This window comes from Pogoniulus pusillus, chromosome W (assembly GCF_015220805.1).
Source record: "Pogoniulus pusillus isolate bPogPus1 chromosome W, bPogPus1.pri, whole genome shotgun sequence".
Taxonomy (NCBI): Eukaryota; Metazoa; Chordata; class Aves; order Piciformes; family Lybiidae; genus Pogoniulus; species Pogoniulus pusillus.
The window spans coordinates 7,961,563-7,983,816 of record NC_087308.1 but is presented as its reverse complement, the minus strand read 5'-3'; the positions used below and the strand labels follow the sequence as shown (position 1 = coordinate 7,983,816).

The following is a 22,254-nucleotide window of genomic DNA, read 5'->3' as shown; positions in this document are numbered from 1 at the left end:
ATTTACAGAAGCACAAAATACAAGCAGCTATTTACAATATATAGAGTTATATACAGAAAGATACAAAGGATAAGTAATACAGAAGCACAACTCCCCTCCCAGAAACCTGAGTCCACAGGAGTGGCTCTCAAACCACCCCAACACCTCCCCTCGCCCTCTCAACCTTACCCCAAATCCTGAGAAAGGAATAAAGGTGCAGCCAAGAGGTTAAGAAGGAAGGTTAGTGGCAGTGAGGTTAAGGAGATGTGGCTAGGTCTGAAGACAAAGGCAGAGTGAGAACAAAATGGAGAATGTTATCTAATGTTTTACTTCTTCCCAGACTTCTCAGCAGGACTGTGAGAGAAGAGACACAACCATGTTTACCTTTCATAGCCGATTATCTAGTACTTTTCACCAAAACATTCTGGCTTGCTTCAAATTAGCACACACCCCATTTACAACCTGCTCCCGATACATCCTCCATTAATCTTCTCCTATCTTCCTCCAGACCTCGTCAGAAAATAACTGGCTTAAGTCCATTAAAAATTGCCTTTTTTGAGTCCATAGCAGGAACTTAACTAATTCCTCTCCTTCAAGGAAACACCCCTCTTTTCCACACGCTGCATTAAGAGCTTTATGGCAGCTCTTTCCACCACTGATGTGGCCCATTGCTCGTCCATAAATGATCATAGAATCATAAAATCAACCAGGTTGGAAGAGACCTCCAAGATCATCCAGTCCAACCTATCCCCGAGCCCTATCCAGGCAACTAGACCATGGCACTAAGTGCCTCATCCAGTCTTTTCTTGAACACCTCCAGGGACGGTGCCTCCACCACCTCTCTGGAAGCCCATTCCAATGGGAAATCACTCTCTCTGTGAAGAACTTCCTCCTAACATCCAGCCTATACTTCTCCTGGCACAACTAGAGACTGTGTCCCCTTGTTCTATTGCTAGTTGCCTGGGAGAAGAGATGAACCCCCACCTGGCTAGAATGTCCCTTCAGGTAGTTGCAGACAGTAATAAAATCACCCCTGAGCCTCCTCTTCTCCAGGCTAAACAACCCCAGCGCCTTCAGCCTCTCCTCATAGGATTTGTGTTCCAGGCCCCTCACCAGCTTTGTTGCCCTTCTCTGGACACGTTCCAGCACCTCAACACCTCTCTTGAATTGAGGGGCCCAGAACTGGACACAGTACTCAAGGTGTGGCCTGACCAGTGCTGAGTACAGGGGAAGAATAACCTCCCTTGTCCTACTGGCCACACTGTTCCTGATGCAGGCCAGGATGCCATTGGCTCTCTTGGCCACCTGGGCACACTGCTGGCCCATCTTCAGCCTACTATCTATCAGTACCCCCAGGTCCCTTTCTTCCTGGCTGTTTTCCAGCCACTCTGTCCCCAGCCTGTAGTGCTGCTTGGGGTTGTTGTGGCCAAAGTGCAGAACCCTGCACTTGGCCTTGTTAAATCTCATCCCGTTGGCCTCTGCCCACCTATCCAGCCTGTCTAGGTCCCTCTGCAGGGCTCTCCTGCCCTCCAACAGATCAACACCTGCTCCTAGCTTGGTGTCATCTGCAAATTTACTGATGCTGGACTCAATCCCCTCATCCAGATCATCAATAAAGATATATGGATTCACAACCCTACCTCTTCATAGGCCTGGCTACCTTCGCCAGCAGGTGAGCCCTCCCCCATTCTCAAAACAATCTGTGTTTGGCGCTCCCCGAATTCCAAGAAGCCACGCCGTGGGTCACCAGATTTTGGGTTCCTCAAAGTCTGTGCAGGAGACCGGAAAGACATGTGCTTATACCAATATAATACATAGAAGGTAAATAAGTTTACTGAAGCTAAGAGTGGTACTTACATAATGGATTCGATACAGACGTGCGTACTTTTGATAGGCCTTTCAAGGCCTCCTCGCACAGCTCGGCTACAGATAGAAGCTAACTTTCACAGCTTTTCTGCTAGCCTTCTCTAGGCCGCTTCCCTGCAGCTGTTCTCCTTATCAGAATGACCTTAGCATAACTCTTTTCTTCTTCACTTCATTTCAGTCTTGTTAATCATGTCCAAAACCCAGCAGCCAATATACTCAGATCTCAGTGCTCTGACTTTATGAGATTGGCTGCCAAGGAGGATGGCCCTGAGGAGCTCAAGAATGCTCTTAGGAAAGTTCTGTTTCTAGGCCAGGGACAACCAGAACAAGAGGAAGAAGAGAAGGATGACATCCAGGATTACAACGATCCCCTCAAAGAGGTCAGGGAAGTTAGAAAGGAATATGAAAGGGAATCAGGAGAGCAAATCTTAAGCTGGCTGGTGAGATGCCGTACTATTGGTGCTAATGCCCTACAGGTAGGAGACAAGTCTGCAAAGCAGCTAGGGCCACTCACCAAGGAGAGTGGAGTGGACAAATACCTAGCAAGTCCTCTCTGTAAGGTCAGCTTGTGGACACACCTCCTGTTGGCTGTGGCTATGAGATATCCTTCCTGAGATGATTTGCCATGGGCAGCTGAGAAGTGGAACACCATCGAGCAGGGAATTAAGCTTCTGAAGGAGTTTGCTATGAAGGAAGTACTTTATGGAGATCATGGCACACATGAGCCTGATGACATTCCTCTTGGAACAGGTCTCATGAAGAAACTTAATAAACTTGGTCCTTCATCCTATGCTAACATCTTGGCTAGCAGGTTTCTATCAAGGAGTGATAATGGAAGGCCTCTCACTGTTGGTGAATTCACTGACCAGCTGAGGCAGATAAAGGACAGCTTGTCACATTCTGCCCTAGTCTCTGACATAAAAATTATTGCTACAGAGATGAAAGAGACAAAGAATGACATTAAAGATAGCATGAGAGAACTGAAGGAGGCTCTTAAAACCTCCATTTCCAACCTGGTAAAAGATACCATCCCTGCATTGTCCGAATGGGTGCATGTTTCTGCCATCAGGAACAGACGCCCACCTCCTGCAAGGCAATTCCAGCCCAGGGGGAGACAAATTCCACCCAGACATCAGCAATCACGTGCATCACTGTGGATAATTGTGTGTGACCGATACGGTGAGAACATGAACAAGTGAGATGGTCAACCTACTTCAGCTCTTTCAAAGAGAGTCAGGGAACTGCAGAGTGGCAGAAACAGAGGCAGCAATGCCAGAAAAGTAGCTGTCACTTCTTCAGCTCCCTAGAGCAACTGCAATTATTCCAACAGTTGCAGTTTCTCTCACAACACCACCAATCATTGTATACACCTGTCACGGAGGAGTTTGGGTTTCGGGGAATGAAATATGAGGCCGAATTTTAAAGAGTTTAAAAGATTTAATATTATATACACTAGGAATCCCCCTCCCCAAACTTATTTACAACTACCCCACACAAGTTCTTTGTATGCGGTTGCGAGATTATATTACAGAATGTCTATGTCTGACAAATTGGGAATTTAGCAAAGATTTGAAAGGATTTAGGAAGAGAGTCTGTGGCATGAAAGTGCTGCTGGTAGGTTATTGAGAGATTATTCTGGCTTAGATCGAGTTTCTCAGTTACTCACTGGCTGGAGTCAGTTTTGAAGGTCTCAAATATCGTGGATTGGAACAATTCAGGGGTTACTGGGGCGCGCTGTCTGAGCTTCCACGGGGTATGAGCCAAGCTGGGTGTTGAGTCCGGATGCTGGTGCGACGCAGATCGGGGCACTGAAGGGTCGGCTCTATAGCTTCCGTGCGATCAGTGCAGTGCCGTGCCATGCCATGCCATGCGTATGTGTGTGTGTGTGTGATTTTATTAAAATAATGCAGTGTCTTATATATTGTTCAGAGGAGGTGTACCCAGCCAGACTGGGGCTGGCACAAGTGGACAATACAGATTGTCTCAAAGTTATGTGTAAGGCACAGATAGGTTATTCTTTTATCAAAACAACTTGTGGTTCCACCCCAGGGGGCTGGCAGGGTCAGCCCCCAGCAGATGTGCATAGGTTGCTCACAGTGCCTTCTAGCTCAAGGACTTTTTCGCATAACAAGGTCTCATGTTTACAGCTCATGCCCCGCTGGGGGAGAAATGTTCCCACAGCTGGTAACGGCAGCTAGTAGCAGATGAGTGGTCGGGCTGAGCAAGGTTTTGATCCTGCAATTTAATGGTCCTTGGGCCACAATTCTGTCCAATGAGGGCTTGGCAACCCTCCACCACAACACCCCACATGCCATGTTCAGCATTAGGGGTGCCCTGCCTCCCACCAGGAGGAGGAAAGGGATAGTGTATTGGCAGTTCAAAAAATTCGGAAGCACAGGGCTTTAGTTGACACAGGTGCTCAGTGTACTTTATTGCCATCAAATTGCAAAGGGACAGAGTCCATATCTATTTTTGGAATCACTGGTGTATCTCAAGAGTTAACCAAGTTGCAGGCTGAGATCAGTTTAACTGGTAAAGAGTGGAAGAAACATACTATTGTAACTGGTCCTGATGCACCTTGCATTTTGGGACTTGACTTTTTGAGACAAGGTTGTTTCAAAGATCCTAAGGGTCACAAATGGGCTTTTGGAATAGCATCTGTAGAGATTGAGGATGGTAAATTGAAAATTGTCCATTAGACCTGAACTTTCAGCTGAATCTGCAGTTGTGGGACATCATGACATAGGGGATCTGGAACTGCCAGTTGCTACTCAAACTGTGCACCACAGGCAGTACAGAGCTAACTGTGACTCTTTGTTGCCCATTCATCAGCTGATTTATCAACTGGAGAGTCAGGCTGTCATCGAGAAAGCTCATTCACCATTTGTTGGGAAACGGCTGAAGGATAGGGGACATGAGTCCCTAGAAGCTTTTGTACAATCAGGACTTTCACATGAGGTCTGAGTGCATTGAAATGCAGTAGCCTGCAGTAGTGTATGTGATGAAGCTCAAAGGCATTTGTCCATGAGCCTTATGAAAAAGAACTTCTGCGGGACTGTGTCCAGATAGAAGGGAAAGCTAGCTTCAGCAGGAAACCGCAAGTAGGAGGACCATGCAAATTCCAACTTTTAGATGCTCCAATCACTAAACAGCAGTCCTAAAAGGCATTCTGGGTTCACACTAACATGTACACTTGTGCTCTGAGTATAAAAAGCCTGATGCTCGCAATAAACTTTGGATCATCTTGCAGCTAACTCATATTGAGTCGTCTCTTGACTTTCTCAAATCCCGCCTCCGCAACCTTTCAACAGTCTGATCTGGCCTGTGCCCCAGCCTAATGGAGACTGGCGATTGACAGTAGACTTTCATGCCCTTAACAAGGTAACTCCACCCGTGAGCGCAGCAGTGCCGGACATGCTGGAACTCCAGTACGAGCTGGAATCGAAGGAGGCCAAATGGTACCTGTCCTGGAGTCCTGTATACCCCTAAATTCCTCTCCTGCTGTGGCTTGAATAGGAGGAGGAAAGCCGCCTGGTTACCCCCCCTCCCTCGCCTGCCCTGCAGGTGTGGAGGGGGTGAGCAAAGAGGTCCTGCCCGCACAAGGAGTGCCCCGTGCAGTGCCCGCACTGGAATTGGGCTGGGATTGGCTGTGCCTTTTCGTGCCTAAGGAAGTGGTAGTTCTGCTCTTTGTCTAGAGAGGGTATAAATATTGGGGGCTTCCCGCTTTTGGGGGTTCCTGCCTTGGAGTTCGTCCCCGCTTGGAGTTCGTTCCTGCCTGAACCTTCGTGCTTGCCTGATAGTTCTACCCCTGCCTGGATACAGAAAGAGCTTCAAAGACTGCTTCATCCATTGACACCCTTTGTAAGCTTAACGACCCTTAACGGTCCACCTGCAGCTGCTGAAAGGGAATGAGAGAGACAGACCGCATGAGGAAGTCAGCCTGATCATGAGTTATTTTGGCTCAACTTTATTAGTAAGAAAATGCTATTAATTAATAGCTAAAGCCTTTTCCAACTTCTGACTTCCAAAATAGTCAGATTATCGATGGCATCCCTGTAGATATTCTCAAGCAACTGAATCTGTTAATTAAACTTAATCAATCTTTGTATATATAGTTTTGGGGTGGGTTTTTGGGAAAATAAAATAACTCTATTTTTGTATAAAAATTCCCGACTCGGCCACATTAATTCCTGCCTCCACAACAGTATCCTACCATAGACATTGCTAATGCTTTCTTCTCTATTCCCATAGCAAAGGAGTGCAGGCCTCAGTTTGCATTCACCTGGAGAGGAATCCAGTACCAGTTCAACCGTTTGCCTCAGGGGTGGAAACACAGCTCAACAATCTCTCAGTCATCCACAGTGCACTGGAGAAAGGTAAAGCTCCATATTGGCATACTGCCGGTGGAGCACCTGGGTAAAATGACTCTTTGTTCACCAATATGGTTAGATGGTCATAGTCCGCTTTATTTCCGTGAAGCAGAGACTTATATGCATTCCAGCAAGAGGTGTGCTCCACCAAGATTGGTTACATACAGAGGGTACAGGGTTACATGTAAGGCATGGATCGGTCAGTATACCATACCAATCTGAGGGTCAGCCTATGGGGCTGGCCAAACTCTGCCCACCTGCAGCTGGCATACCACCCCCAGCAGCTGCATGTGCGGGGAAGCCACCCAGTGCTGGTATCTTAACTCCCAAGATGGACTCAAGGACACTCCCAGCACGGGTTGCTCATGTTTATCATTTCTGTGTCCTCTGCTAGCAAGAATTTCTCCAACAGCTCCAGAGCACATACAATTCATTGACGACATCATTGTATGGTGCCAAATTGCAGAGGAAGTCTTTGAGAAAGGTCACAAGATCATTGACATTCTGTTGCAAGCAGGTTTTGCCATTAGGAGAGACAAGGTTAAAGAACCTGCCAGAGAAATTCAGTTCCTGGGAGTGCGGTGGCAGGATGGTCGCCATCACATTCCGCAGGATGTGATAAGCAAAGTCTTCACCATGGTAGTTCCCACAAATAAGGAGGACACTCTATCTTTCTTGGGTGCAGTGGGATTTTGGAGACTACACATTCCTGGTTTCAGTCAAATTGTCAAACCTCTGCATGATGTGACTCGTAAGAGAAACAATTTCAAGTGGGGACCTGAACAACAAGCAGCCTTTGATCAGATCAAGCGAGAAGTAGTTCATGGGTAACAAACAAGAGGAGCTGGAAGCTCTGGTGCTGGAGGAAAACTATGATATTGTCGCCATCACTGAAACGTGGTGGGATGGCTCACATGATTCAAGTGCTGTAATCAATGGCTACAGACTCTTCAGGAGAGACAGGGAAGGGAGAAAGGGCGGGGGAGTGGCTCTGTATATTAGGGATGCTCTGGATGTCATGGAGGTAGAAATCAAGGATGATCAAGTTGAGTCATTATGGGTGAGACTTAAGGCAAAGGCCAACAAGGCCGATATCCTGGTTGGAGTCTGTTACAGACCACCCAACCAGGAAGAAGAGGTTGATTTATTACTCTTTAAGCATCTGGAGGCTGCCTCAAGATCACCTGCCCTTGTTCTGGTGGGCGACTTTAACCTACCAGACATCTGCTGGGACTTAAACACTGCAGAGAAGAAGCAGGCTAGAAGGTTTCTGCAATGTGTGGGAGACAACTTCCTATCCCAGCTGTTACGTGAGCCTACCAGGGGGGCAGCCCTGCTGCTCACAAATAGAGAGGGGCTGGTAGGGGATGTGGTGGTTGGAGGCTGCCTGGGGTCCAGTGACCATGAAATTATAGAGTTTTCAATCCATGGAGAAACCAGGAGGGGCATCAACAGAACCTCCACACTGGACTTCCGAAGGGCAGACTTCAGCCTATTTAAGGAACTAATTCAGAAAGTTCCTTGGGAAATAGCCCTTAGAAACAAAGGGGTCCAGGAAGGTTGGACCTACTTCAAGAAAGAACTCCTGAAGGCACAGGACCAGGCAGTGCCACTGAGCCGGAAGATGAGCCGACGAGGGAGGCAGCCAGGCTGGATGGGCAGGGAGCGGCTGAAGGAATTAAAGATTAAAAAGAGAGTGTATCACCTTTGGAAAAGAGGGGAGGTGTCCCAGAAGTTCAAGGAAGTTGCTAGGTCTTGTAGAGGAAAAATTAGAGAGGCAAAAGCGCACTTGGAGCTCAGGCTGGCCACGGCTGTCAAGGAAAATAAAAAGAGTTTCTTTAAATATATGAATGGCAAGAGAAGGGCCAAGGACAACCTCCAGTCACAGTATCACCAAGGTTGGAAGAGACCTCACAGATCATCAAGTCCAACCCTTTACCACAGTGCCCAAGGCTAGACCATGGCACCAAGTGCCACATCCAACCTTGCCTTGAACTGCCCCAGGGACGACGACTCCACCACCTCCCCAGGCAGCCCATTCCAGTGCCTAATGACTCTCTCAGTGAAGAACTTTCTCCTCACCTCGAGCCGAAATTTCCCCTGGCGCAGCCTGAGGCTGTGTCCTCTTGTTCTGGAGCTGGCACCCTGAGAGAAGAGAGCAACCTCCTCCTGGCCACAACCACCCTTCAGGTAGTTGTAGACAGCAATAAGGTCACCCCTGAGCCTCCTCTTCTCCAGGCTAAACAACCCCAGCTCCCTAAGCCTCTCCTCGTAGGGCTTGTGCTCGAGGCCTCTCACCAGCCTCGTCGCCCTTCTCTGGACACGCTCAAGCATCTCAGTGTCCTTCCTAAACTGGGGGGCCCAGAACTGAACGCAGTACTCGAGGTGTGGTCTGACCAGTGCAGAGTCCTTGTTAGATAGAGAGGGGAATATAGTGACAAAGGATGAGGAAAAGGCAGAGGTGCTTAACACCTTCTTTGCCTCAATCTTCAATAGTGGGACAGGTTGTCTCCAGGACAGCTGGACTTCTGAAGTGGTGGATGGAGTCCCCCTCTAATCCATGAGGAAGCAGTAAGGGACCTACTGCGTCATTTGGATCCTCACAAGTCCATGGGACCTGATGGGATCCACCCTAGGGTGCTGAGAGAGCTGGCAGCTGAGCTGGCCAAGCCACTCTCCATCATTTATCAGCAGTCCTGGCTCACTGGAGAGGTCCCTGAAGACTGGAAGCTGGCCAATGTGATACCCATTCACAAGAAGGGTCGTAAGGAGGACCCAGAAAACTACAGACCTGTGAGCCTGACCTCAGTGCCAGGCAAGGTCATGGAACAGGTAATCTTGGGTGCCATCACAAAGCACCTACAGGATGGCCAAGGGATCAGGCCCAGCCAGCATGGGTTTAGGAAGGGCAGGTCCTGCCTCACCAACCTGATCTCCTTTTATGATCAGCTTACCCGTCTGGTGAATGGGGGGAGGGCTGTGAATGTAGTCTACTTGGACTTCAGCAAAGCCTTTGACACTGTCTGCCATAAGAAGCTCCTAGCCAAGCTGGCAGCTCATGGTATGGAGAGATTCACTCTGTGCTGGATCAAGAACTGGCTGGATGGCAGAGCTCAGAGAGTGGTGGTGAATGGTGCCACATCCAGTTGGCAGCCAGTCACTAGTGGTGTTCCCCAAGGATCAGTACTGGGCCCAGTCCTGTTCAATATCTTTATTGATGATCTGGATGAGGGCATTGAGTTCAGCATCAGTAAGTTTGCAGATGACACCAAGCTAGGAGGAGGTGTTGATCTGTTGGAAGGTAGGAGAGCCCTGCAGAGGGACCTGGACAGGCTGGATGGGCGGGCAGAGGCCAATGGGATGAGATTTAACAAGGCCAAGTGCAGGGTTCTGCACTTTGGCCACAACAACCCCAAGCAGATCTACAGGCTGGGGACTGAGTGGCTGGAGAGCAGCCAGGAGGAAAGGGACCTGGGGGTACTGATAGACAGTAAGCTGAAGATGAGCCAGCAGTGTGCCCAGGTGGCCAAGAGAGCCAATGGCATCCTGGCCTGCATCAGGAACAGTGTGGCCAGTAGGACAAGGGAGGTTATTCTTCCCCTGTACTCAGCACTGGTCAGGCCACACCTTGAGTACTCTGTCCAGTTCTGGGCCCCTCAATTCAAGAAAGATGTTGAGGTGCTGGAACATGTCCAGAGAAGGGCAACAAAGCTGGTGAAGGGCCTGGAGCACAAATCCTATGAGGAGAGGTTGAGGGAGCTGGGCCTGTTTAGCCTGGAGAAGAGGAGGCTCAGGGGTGATCATTACTGTCTACAACTACCTGAAGGGGCATTGCAACCAGCAATAGAACAAGGGGACACAGTCTCTAGTTGTGCCAGGAGAAGTATAGGCTGGATGTTAGGAAGAAGTTCTTCACAGAGAGAGTGATTTCCCATTGGAATGGGCTGCCCAGGGAGATGGTGGAGGCACCGTCCCTGGGGGTCTTCAAGAAAAGACTGGATGAGGCACTTAGTGCCGTGGTCTAGTTGATTGGTTAGGCCTGGGTGATAGGTTGGACTGGATGATCTTGGAGGTCTCTTCCAACCTGGTTGATTCTATGATTCTATGATTCTATGCAGTGGGCTTGGGACCTGTGAGATCTGGTCCGGACATTAAGAACATTTGCTACACAGCTGCCAGTGACAATGGTCCAACTTGTAGTCTTTGGCAGAGAGCTCCAAAAGAGACACGTGGTCATCCCCTTGGTTTCTGGGGTCGTAGCTACAGAGGTTCAGAGGCAAATTACACCCCAACAGAGAAAGAGATACTAGCAGCCTAGGAAGGAGTGAAAGCAGCTTCTGAAGTGGTTGGAACTGAGTCACAAATGCTCTTAGCTCCTAGACTGCCAGTTCTAAACTGGATGTTCAAAGACAAAGGTTCATCACCGCATCTGTCATGGAGAGTAGCAAAAGGCTCTCTAAGCTTTTTGCTACATTGTGTAGTTTCTAGTGCCTCACATTCAAGCCAGAAGCATCGAAAACCCAAAACAATCTTTCAGTCCCATGGGAAGATTTTTCCCTAGGGTAAGTGAAAAGGTAAACACCGGCCATGTTTTCCCTTCCACTTGACCTTGCTTTCCAGACAACAGGGTATTGTTTTGGTTAAGTAGAAACGACTATCTCAAGCCTGCCCAGCACCTGCAGGTGGGCTGGCCTGAGGAGTGGTCTTTATATTGTTTGAGTAATATTATCCAATTATATAAATTGCTTACTGGTTTTTACCAATGTATGTGAACAACGTAAAAGTGGTCTGAATTGTGGGCTAGTCCTGTTTTGGAACATTATAAAAATGGTGGACAGGCCAGGATCGGGTGCTCGTGCTCTTGCTTTTGCCCTTGCGCCCTTGCCCTAGCCTTCTGGGTCTGCGTCTTATCCTTCTGGGTTTTTCCAGCCTTTCTGGTTTTTTCCCGGACTCAGCAACAACAAACTGCTCGCCGATCTAGTCTCGCCTCGGGCGGATGCCGAGTCGCAGAGGCTAAAATCTGCATGCCTGGACCCTCATCGGGAGAAAGGGACTCCCTGCCAAGCTACAGACTGTGAGTAGCTGACGAACTATTAACTCAAACCACAAAAACTCAAAAGAACTCTCTTTAAACATCATAGACTCTTTAATTTGCCATTTTCGGAAATGTTACTTTGATCTCAATCAAAAAGAATTCACAGTGGTGGTGTAGTTTCGGGAAGAGGGAATCCGCATTCTTTGCAATAAATCACTGATAAAATAGTCAACGCCTCGCGTATTTTCCCCATAACTCTGCCGCGAAACTGCGTTCCACGACAGATTTGGTGTCAGAAGTGGGATTGAGAAACTGAAGTAACAGCCGAGTTTAAAAATGGCCCAGTTCGGAAGGAGTTCTCCCGCAGCAGGAGATGCCAGATCGCCAGATATCACAGACACCCTGTATGCCAGATTAGCTTCGGTGTTTGAATCAGCTAATTTTAGGCATGTTGCAGAGGCCTGGAGGCTGGAGGCAGAGGCGCATAAACGTGAGATAGAGGCTTGTAAACGTGAGGTTGATGTTTGGAAGTCAGAGGTCAAAAAGCTGAATGATGAGAATGCCCGGAAAGAATTGCATTTAGAGCAGGCGCGTCAAGAAATCAAGTCGTTGCAGAGTGAGAGAGAAACTCTGTTGAAAGACGCTGTCAGGCGGAACTTGAGCTTTCGCGCCGATACACCTTCCCACGAGCCCGACTTCTTTAAAATATCTCCGGTGAGGCATCTTCCTCAGCCAATGAATCCCCAACCAGTGGCGGAGCCGTCCCTGTTGCCGCTAAAGCCATGCGGCTCGATACCGCGTCCGCGGGAGGTGCCCAGCCAGCCTACCTTGATGCCGGCTCCGGTCCCGGTGATTCCGCCGGAGCCTCTAACGCCTCCGCCGATGCCGGCACCCCAGCCATCGGCAGCGCCATTACTAATAGTAACGGAGCCGATAGCCCAGACACAGCCGCAACCCCAGGCTTTGCAGTGCGGGTTGGCGGCACGCCCGCGGGCGCTGCTCCGGCAGCCCGCTTTGCCGCCGATCCAGCCGGACGCCGTGTTGCCTTCACAGCCGACTCAGCTTCAGCAGCCGATCTTGCCGACAACCCTGTTTCCGACGGTGCAGCTGCCAGCACAGGAGCTTCAGACAACCCCGCAGGTCCCGGCGCTTCAGTCGCCGCCACCAGCAGTAACGCAGCCGGTAATCCAGCCGCAGGCAGCAGCTACAGTGCCGCTTTTCCCGGCTCAACCGTCTCTTCAATCTCAGTCCGTTCCAGCGTTCCAGCAGGTCCCGATGCCGTCTCAGATTCAACCATCGGCAGCGCCACCGCAGCCGCCATCTTCTCAACCATCTTCACAACAACAACAGCCGCCATCTTCTCAACTGCCACGCCCTGAGCAACCAGCGCTAAGCACGCCTGCGCAGCGCCACACCGTGTTGCAGCCTGCAGTTGCGTCTATTGATAGCGACACGGAAGTGGAGAAGGTGCACCACAAAATGAAGTCCTACTCCGTGAACCCTCTCTTTGCGTCTGAAACTTCGCAAGGACCGAAAGGAGGCAAAACAACAACCACGAAAATCAAATCGTACACGGAAATGCAGATGGATGATCTTAGGGAAACTTATTCCCGTATGCCTAATGAATCTATAATTGAGTATGTGTATCGTGTGGTTCAAAGGGGGGCGGAAAGGATTATCTTATCTCGTGAAGAGGTGGGGAGAACTAACTGGGGACCCGAGGTATTTCTTGGGGATGGTCCTGAGGGAGACCTTGCGTTAAGTGCTAGGATTTTTCACTGGGCTAGTGCTTATGATTCTTCAGATAGGGGTGAACCTACAGAGTTTTGGATTAGATCCCCTGTTGAGCTAAATGAAGCATTTACTATGGTTGCCTGTATCCAAGCTGTGAATCATAAGGGGTTATATGCACATGCAATGGATGCTCCAGTAGAGCCACACAGGCTTGGACCCCTGATAAAGGGTATGCCTGGCTTCATAAAGGCTGAAGGTATTAGGATAAGGAGACAAATCGAGAATGCAATACAAAAGAATGAAGAGCAAGGGCAAAGCTCACAAAGTGTAGTACATCATCCTACATGGAGGGAAGTGCTTACAGAACTAGCCACTCTAGGGAGACAAATGGGTTATCATGATCCTTTATCTGTGCCAGAATCTGTCTTTCAGAAGGAAAAGCAGTCTGGAGGCAGGAGCAGCTCTGCATCACGAGGAAAACACCAAACGGTGCGGCATGCCTGGACATCTGGCAACCCCAATGAGAGTCCACGATCGAGCCCACGATCAAGTCCCAGGGGGAGCCCTGAGCTTAATCGTCGCTCTGAATCTGGAATAATGTGGGTACCGACTTCTCAAGGTAGAGGTGTACTCCCACTGCAGGAACAGAAATATGCAGTGAAACCTCGTGATGTGTTTCAGAGGAGACAGATAGAGCGTGATCCTGTGAAGAATGAGATCATGTTTGAGATAAAAAAACTGTTAGAACAGATACTAAAAGGCAATGGTAATGGAAAGGTGAAGCAGAACCGTAAGAAAGGCTCTGCAAGCACGTCTCCTACCAAGTCAGGTTCTCCTGATCGGGGAGGAGATAAGAGCAAATCAAAAAACTAGGTGTGGCGATGAATGATTCAGGCCACACTCATCGCTCTGTTTCTGAATGTCGAAGGTCTGACAAACCTGAACCCTATATCATGATTCCTACTGGACCAACTAGAGCTGCTGTCAAATACCTAATAGATACAGGTGCACAAATTACAGTGCTAAATGCACAATTAGCAAAGCATCTGAAAATCTTGCCATCCCGGAGAAAGGTAAACATAACAGGTGTTACAGGACAACCTGAAACATGCTATTTAGCCAAAGCAAAGCTGTGGCTACCTGGGGAGAAAAGAAGTACCCTGGTAGAGTTAGCATTGGCTTCGTGTAAACATAATATCCTTGGATTTGATGTTCTAGCAGGTAGAAGATGGCATCTTCCTGACGGAACATTATGGAGCTTTGGTGCTTATGAGGTGAGAAATAAGAGGCAAAGGTTAGTCCGTACTTGCGTTCGCTTATTGCAAACAGCTCCTCCTTTGCCAAAGTCACACATTACTTGTGTTGCACAGTATCCATTGCCAGCTGCAGCTAAGCAGGGTATCACTGAAGTGATAGCTGATCTTGAGAAGAGACAGATTATCACTAGAACTCATTCTCCTTACAATTCACCTGTTTGGCCAGTCCGAAAATCGAATGGCCGATGGAGATTGACGGTAGATTTCCGGAAGCTAAATAGTAACACTCCTCCTCTTACTGCAGCAGTTCCTAGTCTTTCGTCCACAGTGACAGCAATCCAAGAGGCTTCTCACACCTGGATGGCGACTCTAGACGTGAAGGACATGTTCTTCATGGTGCCGTTGAGAGAAGAGGACAAACCACAGTTTGCTTTTACCTGGCAAGGTATTCAGTACACATTCAACCGTCTTCCACAAGGGTACAAACACAGCGCAACCATTGCACACAATGCACTTGCAGCTTTGCTTGACACTGTTCAACTTCCTAAGGATGTTAAGATGTACCATTACATTGATGATATCTTGGTGGGAGGGAATGACAAGGAGCAAGTTGGTGCAGTGGCTGAGAATATCCGAGAACTGTTGACTAGCCAGGGTTTGACCATTCCTAAGGAAAAGTGTCAAGGTCCGAGTCAAGAGGTGAAATTCCTGGGATCATGGTGGATAGCAGGTGCAGTGTCTGTGCCAGACGACACTCTTCAGAGCATTGAAAAGGGCCAAATACCCCAAAATAGAAAAGAGTTACAACAGTTGTTGGGTACTCTGGGTTACTGGAGGAAACATATTCCAGGTTTCTCAGTAATTGCCCGTCCTCTGTATGATTTGCTTAAGAAGAACAAGCATTGGGATTGGACTCCAGAACATTCTGATAGCCTGAGGTTTCTCAAGGATGAACTAAAGGCATATCAGAAGTTGGGGCCCTTACACCCAAAAGATGCCCTGAGGGCTGAATGGGGTTTTTCCGCGAATGCCTCATACTGTGGAATTTTCCAGAGAGGACCCAATGGTCCTAGTAGAGCTCTCATGTTTTCATCAACAGCATTCAAAGAGGCCGAAATTCGGTACTCGGATTGGGAAAAGGGACTTCTTTCCCTAACTCGAGCTGTTAAGGAAGCAGAAAAGCTTCGTACTACACAAGATGTTGTAGTACAAGGCCCATTTCCTCTGCTAAAAGCGATCCTTAAAGGAACTCCTCCACCAGAAGGAATTGCCCAAAAGGCTACTGTTAGAAAGTGGTATGCCTACTTAGAGGGAATTTCACGGCTGATGCCGCTGAAAGAGGGACCTACAAAGGTATCCAAACTTCAGCAACCCATAAATCCTGATAAAGCTCTGCTTAGTCAGCCATATAAGCCTTCTCCTATTCAGGTAGCCCCTGAGATGACCGCAGACTCCGACAAATCGGGAGTGTGGTTCACAGATGCATCCTCTCGGAGGGTAGGGGCGAAGTGGCACTACAAAGCCACTGCCTTGGAGATTGCTACAGGCCAGACCATCACTGAAGAAGGTGATGGCAGTGCACAGGTAGGGGAGTTGCGTGCTCTTATAATAGCAGCCGAGAAGGGAGCAACAACTATTTACACTGATTCTTATTCCACGTTCAAAGGCGCCACTGAGTGGATTTGCCAGTGGGAAGCGAATCAGTGGAAGGTGTCAGGTGCGGAAGTTTGGAGAGTCGAAGACTGGAAAAGGCTATTAGAGATTGGCCGATCCAGACCCCTCAAAGTTGGTTGGGTAGAAGGGCATTCCAAAAAGCAAACACCAGCTACCACCTGGAATAATCAAGCTGATTTCTTAGCAAAGATCAACATAGTGGATGAGGACAAAGGAGAATGGTGGAGATTAGCTGAGTGGCTTCATATTAAAAGAGGTCATTCAGGAAAAGCAGACCTTTACTTCGAGTGTAGGTCTAGAGGGTGGCCAGTTTCTATGAGTACCTGTAAGGAACTCATTTCATCTTGTCCACAGTGCAGAATCAGGCTTAAACAAAATCACCCCAATCTAGCTCCAGCACAGCATATCAGAGAGGACAAAAGGTTATGGAGTACATGGCAAGTTGACTATGTGGGTCCTTTAAAGCCCTCACACGGGAAGAAATACATACTGGTGGGGGTGGAAGTGGTTTCAGGATTAGTCATGGCTACGGCAACTAGTGCTGCCACAGGAGCTCAAACTATTGAGGTCTTGAAGCAGTGGTTTAGTGTCTTACCAATGCCAGAGTACATCCAAAGTGATAATGGATCTCACTTTACAGCGTCTTCTGTACAAGACTGGGCTAAGGGTGAGGGAATTACATGGGTGTTCCATACTCCCTATTATCCTCAAGCTAATGGTATTGTAGAGAGAACAAATGCTCTGGTTAAGAAACATGCCATGGTATCCAAAGGTAACTGGGATAAACGCTTACCATACGCAATTTTCATTGTGAACAACAGATGGGGTAATTATGGTAGTCCTAAAATAAGGGCATTTTGTCCTGACAATCCAGTGGAGAATGTTAGTCATCCACCAGATAAATCTCAGCACTCTCAACAGTCATTACACAAATTACAGGTGGGACAACCAGTAATGGTAAACTTACCTTCAATTGGAGTTGTGCCTATGACCCTGACAAAACCAAATGGGTTGTATGCTTGGGAAGCAACTGATGTAAGTGGGAAGACTCATCGTATCAGTGCACGATGGATTCTCCCAGACTTCTGAACTGCTTTTGCATATTCATATACCAGGTTTCCTGCTTTGTAAATGTTCAATAAAGCTTTGTTTATTCAGGGGGGTGGGCATAAGTATTAAGTTAGTTTGAATTAGAGTTATGCTTATGTATTAGTTATGTTAAGAGTTAGATGTAAGTTGTATTTCATTTTTGCTTTTCCGATTCTTGGCTTAATGTGAGCCAGGGGGTGGAGTATGTCATGGAGAGTAGCAAAAGGCTCTCTAAGCTTTTTGCTACATTGTGTAGTTTCTAGTGCCTCACATTCAAGCCAGAAGCATCGAAAACCCAAAACAATCTTTCAGTCCCATGGGAAGATTTTTCCCTAGGGTAAGTGAAAAGGTAAACATCGGCCATGTTTTCCCTTCCACTTGACCTTGCTTTCCAGACAACAGGGTATTGTTTTGGTTAAGTAGAAACGACTATCTCAAGCCTGCCCAGCACCTGCAGGTGGGCTGGCCTGAGGAGTGGTCTTTATATTGTTTGAGTAATATTATCCAATTATATAAATTGCTTACTGGTTTTTACCAATGTATGTGAACAACGTAAAAGTGGTCTGAATTGTGGGCTAGTCCTGTTTTGGAACATTATAAAAATGGTGGACAGGCCAGGATCGGGTGCTTGTGCTCTTGCTTTTGCCCTTGCGCCCTTGCCCTAGCCTTCTGGGTCTGCGTCTTATCCTTCTGGGTTTTTCCAGCCTTTCTGGTTTTTTCCCGGACTCAGCAACAACAAACTGCTCGCCGATCTAGTCTCGCCTCGGGCGGATGCCGAGTCGCAGAGGCTAAAATCTGCATGCCTGGACCCTCATCGGGAGAAAGGGACTCCCTGCCAAGCTACAGACTGTGAGTAGCTGACGAACTATTAACTCAAACCACAAAAACTCAAAAGAACTCTCTTTAAACATCATAGACTCTTTAATTTGCCATTTTCGGAAATGTTACTTTGATCTCAATCAAAAAGAATTCACAGTGGTGGTGTAGTTTCGGGAAGAGGGAATCCGCATTCTTTGCAATAAATCACTGATAAAATAGTCAACGCCTCGCGTATTTTCCCCATAACTCTGCCGCGAAACTGCGTTCCACGACAGCATCATGCCACAGATGCAACCTGGTCTAAATGGATGGCTTTGATAACCCAACGAGCAAGAATGGGGAATCTTGACCGGCCTGGTCTGGTGGAGGTGATCACCAACTGGCCGGAAGGCACAGACTGTTCCAAACCTCCAGAGGAGAAAATAATCTGTGTTGAAGAAGCTTCTCCTTATGGTGATCTCTCTGGTCAGAAAAAGTCCTATGCTTTGTTCACAGATGGTTCCTGTCATCTTGTTGGGAGCAAGTGAAGATGGAAGTCAGCAGTCTTGAGTCCTACCAGGAGAGTTACTGAAGCGATAGATGGAGAAGTAGAATCCAGTCAATTCGCTGAGGTAAAAGCTGTCCAGCTTGCTCTTGATGTGGCTGAACGTGTAAATTGGCCTATCCTTTACCTCTATACTGACTCATGGATGGACGCCAATGTTCTATGGCGTTGGCTATAGGACTGGAAAACGAATGGTTGGCAGAGGAAAGGAAAGCCTATTTGGTGTGCTGATCTATGGCAGGACACTGATGCACAACTGGAGAGAATTCCAGTGAAGGTGCGGCATGTAGGTGCACACATGCTTAAGCTACCGAGGAACACCAACACAATCAGCAGGCAGACCAAGATGCTAAAATTTCTCAAGTTGATACAAACTCTGATCTTGACCTTGATTGGAAACACCGAGGTGAACTGTTCTTAGCTCGGTGGGCCCATAATTCATATGGACACCAAGGCAGAGATGCAACATACCGCTGGGCACGTGATAGGTGAATTGACTTATCCATGGGCGCTATCACCCAAGACATACATGACTGTGACATTTGTGCTTCTATGATGACAAGGGCATGGGAGTGGGACCCATACTGGACTTCTGCTGCTTATGCTGATGTTTGGGGTTGCTCTAAGCCAAAATGCGTATAATTGTACATCCTGCATTGAAGCCGTTCTCCAAGGCAGCATGATAACTGGAACACTGGTTTACTATAAGATTAGAATTATTGTGAGGCTATAGGTTGGGATTGTATATCAAGAAATGTCCACCAGAGTGAAATATGAAATTCCCACTTGTTGGAATGCAATGTGAGAAGGAATAATAATAAGAAGCAAATTCTGACCTTGGTTCCCACAGCTGGCTATCTTATCTGGGGAGAAGGATAGATAAGTGGACATCTCGTTAATGAGAAAAACAAGGCGTGGTGTATGTAAAAGACTGTATTGTTCTTGCCTAATTATGCTAATGTGGAGGTGTGTGCTCTATGCTCAAGAGAGCCAGAATGATCAATAAAGATCTCTGGTATAATTCACATTGAATCGTCTGGAGTCCATGTAGCATTGCTCTGATCACACTGATCTGTGTGATCTTTGATCATGTTTCTCCCCCAGCAGCAACACCCACTATTGCAAAAAGAGGGGAGGTGTCCCAGGAAAAGTTCAAGGAAGTTGCTAGGTCTTGTAGAGGAAAAATTAGAGAGGCAAAAGCCCATTTGGAGCTCAGGCTGGCTACGGCTGTCAAGGAAAATAAAAAATGTTTATTTAAATATATGAATGGCAAGAGAAGGGCCAAGGACAACCTCCAGTCCTTGTTAGGTAGAGAGGGGAATATAGTGACAAAGGATGACGAAAAGGCAGAGGCACTTAACACCTTCTTTGCCTCAATCTTCAATGGTGGGACAGGTTGTCTCCAGGACAACTCGACTCCTGAAGTGGCGGATGGAGGCAGGGACCAGTATAGTCCCCCTCTAATCCATGTGGAAGAAGTAAGGGACCTGCTGAGACACTTGGATCCTCACAAGTCCATGGGACCAGATGGGATCCATCCTAGGGTGCTGAGAGAGCTGGCAGATGAGCTGGCCAAGCCACTCTCCATCCTCTGGTGGGCAGAGGCCAACTCCAAAATCCCACTGCACCCAAGAAAGAGTGAGTCTCCTTCTTATTACAGTATCACAGTATCATCAGGGTTGGAAGAGACCTCACAGATCATCAAGTCCAACCCTTTACCACAGAGCTCAAGGCTAGACCATGGCACCAAGTGCCACGTCCAACCTTGCCTTGAGCAGCCCCAGGGACGGTGACTCCACCACCTCCCCGGGCAGCCCATTCCAGTGTCCAATGACTCTCTCAGTGTAGAACTTTCTCCTCACCTCGAGCCTAAATGTCCCCTGGCGCAGTCTGAGGCTGTGTCCTCTCGTTCTGGCGCTGGCCACCTGAGAGAAGAGAGCAACCTCCTCCTGGTCACAACCACCCTTCAGGTAGTTGTAGACAGCAATAAGGTCACCCCTGAGCCTCCTCTTCTCCAGGCTAAACAATCCCAGTTCCCTCAGCCTCTCCTCGTAGGGCTTGTGCTCGAGGCCTCTCACCAGCCTTGTTGCCCTTCTCTGGACAAGCTCAAGCATCTCGATGTCCCTTCTAAACTGGGGGGCCCAGAACTGAACACAGCACTCAAGGTGTGGTCTAACCAGTGCAGAGTACAGGGGCGGAATGGCCTCCCTGCTCCTGCTGACCACACAATTCTCGATGCAGGCCAGGATGCTACTGGCTCTCTTGGCCACCTGGGCACACTTCTGGCTCATGTTCAGGTGGGTATCAATCAGCACCCCCAGATCCCTCTCTGTCTGGCTGCTCTCCAGCCACTCCCCCAGCCTGTATCTCTGCATGGGGTTGTTGTGGCCAAAGTGCAGCACCCTGCACTTGGAGCTATTGAATGCCATCCCGTTGGACTCTGCCCATCTGTCCAGGCGGTCAAGGTCCCGCTGCAGAGCCCTTCTGCCCTCCAACTCAGTCACATCTGCCCCCAGCTTAGTGTCATCTGCAAACTTGCTGATGACTGACTCCATGCCTGCAGGGCATTAGCACCAATGCTACGGCATCTCACCAGCCAGCTTAGGATTGGTTCACCTGATTCCCTTGAGTATTCCTTTCTAACTTCCCTGACCTCTCTGAGGGGATCGTTGGAGTCCTAGATGTCATCCTTCTCCTCTTCCTCTTGTTGATCTGGTTGTCCCTGGCCTAATAACAGAACTTACCTAAGAGCATTCTTAAATTCATTGGAACCATCCTCTTTCTTGGCAGCCAACCTCACAGCACTCCTCTCATCCGAGTACTGGGATCTGAGCATGTTCGCCAAGTCCTGAAGACTATATGCATCCTCTTTCTCCTCTTGCTTACCAGAGGTCCCCTCTCTTACATCCTCTTTTGAATAACACGTTGTCAAATGCTGTGTCTTGGCTTTCGCTTTAAGCAGGTGCCAAAAAGGCCTGCACAGCGACAGACTTTGACGCGTCTACTGGAGGGTTTGAATCATTAGGGGTCTGACCTGAGGCCTGTGAGTTCAGATCTGCCTTAGAGCTAAAGGGTTCTGGTTCTCTGCTGGCTGGGGATTCGACCTGGCTGAGTTAGTGTTACTAGTATTATTAGTAGCTGTCTCGCGAGAGAGAGCAAGGCTGTGACGAGGGGCTCGTGATGTCAGCCGCGGGAGATTTAAAACCCCGCCGGCTGCCGTGCGCCGCCATTTTGGCTGCAGAGCCGAGAGAGAGCACTGCGGGCACTGATGCTGATATTGGTTTTTCTGCTCCGTTCTGCTGCTCTCCGTGGTTCTGAGAGACGTTAAGGCAGGCAGGGGGGATGGCAGGGCTGGCAGGGCTGTTCTCTCATGAGAGAGAGCGAGGCTGCGATGGGGGGCTCGTGACGTCAGCCGCGGGAGATGTAAAACCCCGCTAGCTGCCGCGCACGCTGCCATTTTGGCAGCGGAGCCAGGTCTCCTGCGGCTGGGAGGTTTTGGTTTTTTTTCTTTTTTTTTTTTTTTTTTCCTTCTCTTTCTGACTGTCAGTATCACTGTGCACTATGCCTGTCACTCGCACTACGAAGGGCAGGAAAAGCGTGTGCACGCAGACAGACTCAACCCTGGAACACATAGGAGTCCAGGCTACTGGATGCAGGGAGTGCTGGAGCCTCTCACTCACTGTAGAAGGGGAAGGGGAGAACAATTGCACCAGGTGTGAGCAGGTGAACTTTCTGCTCACTTTGGTTGCAGAATTGAAAGATGAGGTGGCTGAGCTGAAGGATGAAGTATCCAGGCTCAGGTTGATAAGGGAAAATGAAAGGGAGCTGGATCTGTGGGAGCAGGCTCTGCAGATTGCCCCGATAAGGGAACTGCCCCTGGAAACAGGG

At 48.5% G+C, this 22,254-nt stretch overlaps 1 long non-coding RNA gene across 1 annotated transcript; it reads left to right on the top strand.

Moving 5' to 3' along the window:
- Positions 1 to 4,889: 4,889 nt before the first annotated feature.
- On the top strand, positions 4,890 to 19,391 carry LOC135192859 (uncharacterized). The gene is made up of 2 exons (XR_010309051.1): positions 4,890 to 6,221; positions 18,318 to 19,391. It is a non-coding gene; the product is annotated as an uncharacterized LOC135192859 (long non-coding RNA).
- Positions 19,392 to 22,254: the final 2,863 nt, after the last annotated feature.